The sequence below is a fragment of the Galeopterus variegatus genome, unplaced genomic scaffold (genome assembly GCF_000696425.1).
Source record: "Galeopterus variegatus unplaced genomic scaffold, G_variegatus-3.0.2 Scaffold1902, whole genome shotgun sequence".
Lineage (NCBI taxonomy): Eukaryota > Metazoa > Chordata > Mammalia > Dermoptera > Cynocephalidae > Galeopterus > Galeopterus variegatus.
The window spans coordinates 210022-218172 of NW_007728013.1; the positions used below are offsets into that span (position 1 = coordinate 210022).

An 8151-nucleotide genomic window follows, 5' to 3' on the forward strand; every position below is an offset into this window, starting at 1 on the left:
TCATGGAACCCAACAAAAGTCATTAGACAATATTCTGATTGACAGAGACACTCTCTGGTTAACCTAGGCAGAAAAAGAGTTTTGTGGGTATGTTGGTTAGCAAAGAATGGACCACACAGGACATCACTGCTGGACCTTCATTGCATTCTGCCCGACCCTGCCATGGCCCCTGTGAACAATCCTAAATGACTCTTGACCTTGGCATCTCATCCTCAAGAGTCAAATACCCAGGAGGAAGCATCTGATGGATCACTGTGGTTATGTGCCCAGGAGTCAGCTCTCAGAGCCTGGGAGAGGGATTCCTCCAAAGTAGGAAGGGTATTTGGACAGCAAGCAACCAAAAGCAAATGTCCACCATGGGCAGCAATGCAGAGAAGGGCTGACGGTGGTGGGAGCTCTCAGCTCTGCCCCGCCTCAGGCTCAGTGCTTCAGACGAGGTTCCTCCTGTCCTCCTGTCGCACGTGCACTCAGCACAGCTGCCAGTCATCCCAGTTCTGCCAGCCTAGCATTGGCCACCTGGAGGGAGACCGGCTTCCCTTTCTCAGCTCCAGTTCTGATTTCTGGAGCCAAGCAGCAGCCCTTAGGTGACATGTCCATCAGCTCCCACCTTCACCATGCAGAGGGAGGGGAGGAGCAGTCCGAGGGAGGAAGAGGAGGAGGCAGGCGAGGCAACTGGTGTTCCTGTGCTGTGGGTTCAAGTCTTTTCTCTGACGTTTACTAACTTGCTGACCTGGTGTACCTGTGGAAGTCCCAGCTAGGTCAGCCGTGAACTGAAGGTCAGCTACGCAATAACTCAGAGGACTGCTGGGAGGGCTGGAGGTGACGTCTATAAAGTACTCACAGCGCTGATCACAGCCCTGGAAAGAGAGGCATGGAGAGGGCTGCCCCGCAGGCGCTGCCGGCTGGGGAATAAACACCCACACACCCAGCTGTGCTGTTCCCCCCCACACCCCTGTCTTCTGCCGGTGCCTCCTGCTGGTTGAGCCCAACAGAAGGCAGGGGATGAGGGAGCACAGAAACATGGCCCCCATAGGGCAGCCTCCCTGAGCACGGAGCAGGTCGGGCTGAGTGTGGGAGGACGCTGGTGGCCAGAGGTGTCCTAGTTCCCCTGGAAGGCAAGAGCCAGTGCCCTGTGCTTCCTGGCCTCTCCCCTCATTTGCAGATACATGTCCTCATCTCAGGTGATACCGGGGCCACCTCAACTCCTCTGTCCCCTCATCCCCAGATCCACAGGTCTCTCAGCTCCACTCCCTCTTCCCCTGCACACAGCTCAGACCTGTCACAGCCTCTCTACCCACCTGTTGCTGCTCTGGGCCCAGCCCATGCCCCAGACAGCTGCAGGATGGGGTTTCTACCACAGGTCTCCCATGCCTGCGGGTGCCTGCTCTCACTCCTCACTGGTGCCCCAGCAGCTACAGAGGCAGGGGCTAATCCCTGGGCACAGAACTCAGGGTCCTACTTCCTACTGTCCCCCCATATCTTCCATGCTGTCGGTCCCTGGGACCAGCAGACACATTTGAGCACAAGCCCTTGAGCCACCTAAAAAGGGGGTGTTGACCCAGCATGGCCATTCCTTTGTTCATTGTCATTCAATAAACCCTTATCTGTGCCATGTCCTGCCTCAAGTCTCTGTAGACCCAGCTAGGGAAGAAGCCCACACCCCGACTTTCAGGGGTTCTGCATGGGGATGTCGGGAGGACTGCATGAGTTAGTGCACGTAACGTGCTTAGAACGGGCCGGCATGGAGCAAAAGCTGCAGAAATGTTTGCTCCTCTAAGTTACTCATACCCATCTGGAAATCTAGCGTTTCCTGCCAAGCGAGCCAGCCCTGTCCATTCCAGCAGAGCCTGCCCTTCTCAGTCCCACCAACACAGGGATGGGTCTAACCCCCCTCCCGCCCCCGGGCCTGGAGGACAGGAATGCTCTCTTATTTTCCTGTCACTCCCCAGTTCCCGTAAGGGGGCTGGACTATGGAATGAGCCCAGCCCAGCCAGGTGGGGTGCCTCTCCCCTGAGGGTGGGTCGTGGGACTCTGCCCAGAGCCCGATCTCAGGACCTGAGTCTATCCTGCTGGGGGAAGTGCTCCCAAAAGTGAGAAGCCTGGTACCCACTCTTGGAAGACAGAGGGAGCAGAACTGTGGCTGAGAGGTGCCACCCCCAATATCAGAAGTCAGGCAGAACCACAGCAGGGGGGGCTGGGGCTCAGCACCCCCAGTTCTGCTCCCCAAGGGAGAAAGGCAGGTCCCAGCCAAATGCTGAGGGAACCCTGGGTGTGAATTAAATGTCTAGTTGCCACCAGCCTCAATGCGGGCCCCATGCAGGAGGCCGGGCCTCCCTTCACCATCTGCAGTGAAGCGTTTACAGTCAATAGTGGACTAATTAATTCTCTTCAAAGACCTCTCAATTATTCATCCTGGCTACAGAGAGAACAATTAGCGCATCCCCCCACCCCCCACCCTGCTTAGCTCACAGCTCCCGGGCCTGGGCCACGGCGCTGAGCCCCCCGGGGCCCTCGCAGCCTCGAGTGTCCCTGGGGGGACCCTTCCCCAACAGAGGCTGGATAGGCCCCTCCCTAGAGCCCAGCAGGGTGAAACCTTCCAGGAACATCTTCTTCCCCAAACTTGTAAGCACCCACATCATTATCCTCAATTCTCAAGGGAGAACACAGAGAACCCGGGTAGTCAGCGACTTCTGGGGTCCAGCAGCTCATCGGAGCAGCGTTCTGGTCACAAAGCTAGGCTTGGGGCACACAGCACCCTTGGGGACTGCCAGGGGCCGGCAGCCGCGTGCTGAACCTGAGGCTGGGCCCTCTCTGCCTCCAGCAAAGAGGTCTGCCCTGGGAGGGGCAGGGGAGGAAGAGGGCAGAGAGGCTAATGGGGCAGCAGCTGCCCGCGGGCTGGGTAGAGTCCCATGCCTCACCGACTGCAGCAGAAGTTGCTCTGGGAGGGCGGGAGTCCAGGGAGTGACCTCGGGTTCCAAGGGGCGCAGCCCGTGGGCCCCAGGGAGGCCTCCTGAAGGCCAAGGGGGGCCTAAGTCAGAGCTAGCGTCACTGCTCCACTCTGACTTCCTGGAGTTGCTCAAGCCACTCGCAGGGCTGACCTTGAGGGACAGGGCAGTGGGCCTTGCCCCCGGCCACCTTCTCCTCTCCGGCCTTAGGACCCCTCTGCCGGCTCTCACCCCCCTGACTCCCCCAAACAACAGACACGGCATGCGCAGGGTTAACTCCCAGCCGCTCCCAGACCGCGCAGGCTGGGGGGTGGGGGGCCGGGGGCGTGCCTGTCGGGAAGTATGGATTTCTGCAGTGGTTTTACTGGAAAAGCTGTCGCTGAAGGTGGGAGGGGTCGCCATGGCAACTTCTGGCTATGGGAACAGGTTGGCTGGTGGGAACCAATTCTTCCAGGGGCCCAAGGGGGCCCAGCAGGCTGCTGGCCCCCTGGGGACCCCACGGCTGCCTCTCAGAGGTCCTCGTTGTCTTGGGGAGACACAGAGACCCTCCCCAACCTGGAATTAACGAGTTCCCCACCTCCCTCCAGTAACATGTCCCCAGGGCTGGGCCCCTGACTCAGCCCCCTGCCCCCATGGAAGCGCCCCCTACACTTGTTAATCGATGAACCAATTACCAGGCGGAGGCCGGGAGCCCGCGGGAATCTCCCTGGAGGAACAGCTTGTCATCAGGAGAGCCCTAGACCCCCCGCCTGGGGTGAAATTCAGGGGATGCCACGAATGAGGCTCCCCCAACCCAATCGAGGGAGTCTGGGATTCCTGGGGAGGGGGCGGAAGGGGGAGAAGAGCTCACCCCACCCGGGCCCCGATGGGGAACATTCCGGCCAAAGCAACAAGTTCAAGGAAGTCCTCCCCACCCCCGACACAAACACGCACACCCCTCCCCCAGCGAGGGAAGTGGCGCCTCCGGAGTGGGGGGGAGGGGCGAGGCAGCCCTGGAGGGACAGGAGGCCCCTGGGTGCATCTCCAAATCCCCACGCCCCCTGCCCGCTCTCTGCCCCGGTGGACTTCCCGGTGGCTGGGACAGACCCTGCCCAGTGCCCCCCACTGCCACCCGGGGACGGGGGGGCTCCCGGGCCAGACCTCCCGTCAGGGCCCTCCTGATGCCCTGCCCCGGCAGCCGATTCAGTTCCCCGGCCCCTGTGGGTTTACTGGGTGCAGGGCGCGAGGGACACAGGGACCTGGCCAACAGTTCGAGGAGCAGGGGTCAGGGGCTCCTGGCAGTCCCTCTGCAAACCCTGCAGGTGCAGGGCGGAGGGTGCGGGGAAGGGGTGTGTGTGCGCGTGCGTGTGCCCGAAAAACGCTCGCAGGAATCTCCAGCGGCGCTGCCCACCCAACCCTCCGACCACGTGAGGGGCGGCCACGCCCACTGCGCTCGATCGGTTCCTTTCGCTCGGGGATGCTGCGGGCAAGACCACCCGTGTGAATCCACGTGCGCGCTAATCCCTGCTCTGCTGGGGGTCGTGAGAGGGCTAGCGCCTCCGAACCTCAGTTTCCTCATCTGCAAAATGGGCAGGAGAGGACCGCTCCTGACTCCCGGGGGCAGTGAGCACTGAGATCCAGTAATGCCGAGAACGTTGTGTGCCGGGTTCCAAGGTCACTCTCACCAGAACAGAGCAGGGGTCTTTCCTAAGGCCTCCTGGGGCTCCTGCTAAAGATATGGCTCCACACCCTCGGTCGGGCCCACCTGGGACGTGTCTGGGAGAATCGGCTTCTGGTCGTGGCGCCCCCTGCCGGCAGGGTCCGCGCAGGCCAGAGCCCGAGAGGTGCAGTAAACCTGTCCCAGGTGTTGGCTCCTGCAGGCCGGACACCCAGGTGCGGATCCCAATGCCCGCCCTTCGGTGAAAGCGCTAATCTGACCCTCCTCCATGGGCTTCCTTCTTCCGTCACCTCCGAGTGTCCCTCTCCGGCAGCCAGGGCTGATCTGGGAGACGCCCCAGCTTCTTCGGCCTCCCCCTTCTGTCCCCTCCCTGCCCCCCCGCGCCTGCCCCTTGCGCTCTGGGATCTGCCGAATCTCGATAAAACATTTGGGGGAGATAAGTGCTGCATATAAGTAATTAAGACCACATGCATATTCGCCAACAACAAAAAAAATCAAAGCCCCCATTCCGGGAACAGCTGCCTGTGTGGGGCCCAGGAGGGGCTGCTGAGGCCCACCCCCACCTGACTCTCTTTCTCCTCCCGGAGGGACACCCAGGGGCCACCCCCCAGCAAGCCCCTCCCCCAGCCCCAGGAGATCTGCCTCCCTGCTTAGCCCAGAGTGGGCAGGGAGAGGGTGACAAGGGGGCTCATAGCTCACGGGTGGGGTGGGGGACACTAGCACCACCATGGGGTGGCCCCCACGCACCCCCAGCAGGGTCTAGGCACCCAGATGGTTCCCAATAAACATTAATTGGGTAAATGAATGAATGAACCAATGAACTCCGGATTCCAGGGGAGTGTTTGTTCTGAACTGTGGCTGAGGGACAGAGCGAGCCCTGAGCTCAGGTGAGGAGTCATCCGCCCTCTTGTCCCCTCTCCTCTGCAGGAGGGTCAGCACAGGACTGCCCCTGGCTAAAAGAAGGCTTGCCCTGCCATGCCCCTGCTCAAGGACCTGCCAGGGCTCCCTATTGCCAACAGTGTCTAATCCATGCCTCTGCCTGGCTTTCAAGGTCCTCTGTCCCACTGGGCCATCCCACCTGGTCAGGAAGGGCTCCGTGCACCCCCACGCTCCATGCCTCTGCTGGAGCTGTCCCCTGGTGGCTGGCTCCTCTTCGCCCTCTGCTTGTGTCAATCCTGTTCCTTTCTAGATTTAATCTCATCTTTGCAAGGAAGGCCCCCCTCAGCCCTCTGCTCTAACTTTTCTCATCCACGTTTATTCAGGTATTTCCTGGATGTCCATTGTGTTCCAAGCCCCAAGTTAGGGGTCCCAGGAACAAAAAACACGGATCTTGCCCCCCAGTAGCCTGCAGCCCAGTGAGGGACACCGGCAAGTGACCAATGACAAAGGCTGCTCTGACATAAGTCAGGTGTGGAGGAAACAGGGAGAAGTGGGGGGGGGGTGTCTTGGCAGAGGGGTGGGGCTATCATGGAAGGCTTCCTGGAGAAGAAGACAGGCTGAAAAACAGATGGGATTCCTCCGAGTGCAGAAGGGGAGGAGGGCTGGACAGTGCCTGCGGGCCCTGCTGGCTCCACACACACCTGGGGGTACCCACAGCCAGGGTGGGTCTACTGGGAAGCAGAGACCTTTGAGGTGTGGGCTCCAATCCTGGCTCTCCTACTTACCAGCAAGTTACTCCACCTCCCGGATCTCTGTTTTCTCCCCAGTAAAGTGGGAATCATGGTCCCCGGCCAAGCAGAGCTCCTGGCGTCCACCTGAGGTCCTCTGTTCTCAGCAGGAGAAAAAGCACCCTAACCCCAGCACCCAGCATGAACCGGCAAACCTAACAGGTGCCCAACAGATACTGACTGGTGGATGGGTTGAGGACTTTGGAGTTTTCTTCCTGAATCTTCCTTACCCAGCAGCAACTTCCCTCTGTTCACCAAAGACCCTGGGAACACACCTCACAGGAGTTCTTGTATGCATCAATCGCCCCGCCAGGCTGGGAACACTTGGCAGCACAAACTGCATTCTGCCCCTGCCCTGGGCTCTGGCAGGAGCGTGACAAATATTTGTTTGTGCAATTAAGCTCTCCAGAGATGAAGCCCCAATCAGGGCTGGTCAACAAGCGGTGTCCTTGGCAGGTTCTGCGTGTGGTCCTCCCATCCCAAGTCAGGGGCTGCTCTCTCCTATACCCCAGGGGCAGGGGCAGGGCCAGCTCTGTCCTGTCTCTGCTCCCAGCAGGGGCAAGCGCCCACCACAGAGAGGCCCAAGCCCCATCTGTGCCCATGTCACCTCCTAGATTTCAGCCCAGCCTGTGATCCCCTCAGGCTGGCTGGAGACTTGCTGCTGCAGCCAGTCGTGCACGCAGGACCTTCCTTCATCCTGTCCTCCTGGGCCGAGAGCTCAGCAAGCAGGTACCCAGGATGAGAAGTGATAAGACCCAGGAAACAGTTCAAACCTTCACTCTGTTTATACCATGCACCCTACTGATAAAAATATGATATATGTGGGGCCGGCCCGTGGCTCACTCGGGAGAGTGCGGTGCTGATAACACCAAGGCCCCGGGTTCGGATCCCATATAGGGATGGCCTGTGGCTCACTTGGGAGAGCGTGGTACTGACAACACCAAGTCAAGGGTTACGATCCCCTTACCGGTCATCTTTGAAAAAAAGAAAAAATGATATATGTACAGGTGTTTGTAGATCACAATTTCCATGACTGTAGGAATATGTTGCCTGCATTATAAAATATCTACAAAAGATTGGCATTTTAAAAGAAGAGATTCAAATACTAAGTATAAAAGTCTCCTCCCCGCCGCAGTGGATCATCCTCTGTACCCCACTTTGGAGAGCAGTCCCAGGAGACCAGCTGTGACCGGGCCCCTGGTGCCTCTCCACTCGCCCATCTGCCAGCCTCAAGTTCCAACCTTCCTCCTTCCCAAAGATCTCCCAAACTCTAGCACTATGAAGTCTATACTTTTTCTGATCCCAACTGTCCTATCAGCAGCTGGGGACCCAAGGTTGGGGTGCCCCGGGTGCCCCCCACAATGGCTATCTTCCATGCTCTGTGGGGCTTCCCAGGGGGAGAAATTAGTCTATGGCACAGGGGACAGAAACAGGCCCACTGAGGGCAAAACTTCCTCCACAGGGTGGGGAAAGAGGGTGCTCTTTAGCGTTAGGTAATGGGGTTCGAGTCCCTCCTTCGGGGTAGATGACTGGCTGGAGAGCCTGTAACTGGTGCATACAGTAGGTGTCCAGCACACGGGGGGAGCCATTACTGGGAACACTGCTCAGAAACAAGGTGGGATCTGGCTGTGCTGGATGCAGGCCCTCGGTGGGGGCTGGGCAGCCATTCTCGCCCACACCCCTGGTGACCCTGAGAGGCCAGAACTCCTCTGGGGTGGTTGGGGAGGCCCACCCAGGGTAGACCACGTGGACAAGCCCTGGAATTCTGTGTCGCCAGGGCAGCAGACCCAAAGCCCAGACTCCTGTCCTGTGCATGCTATCCACACCCCATCGCCAGAACCGTCCTTATCCTTCCTTCCCACAAGGGCTCTGGGCCTGGTGG

General features: G+C 59.5%; 1 pseudogene; it reads left to right on the forward strand.

Moving 5' to 3' along the window:
* LOC103595973 overlaps positions 1-1534 on the forward strand; it is a 5575-nt pseudogene extending 4041 nt beyond the window's left edge.
* The last annotated feature ends 6617 nt before the right edge of the window (positions 1535-8151 follow it).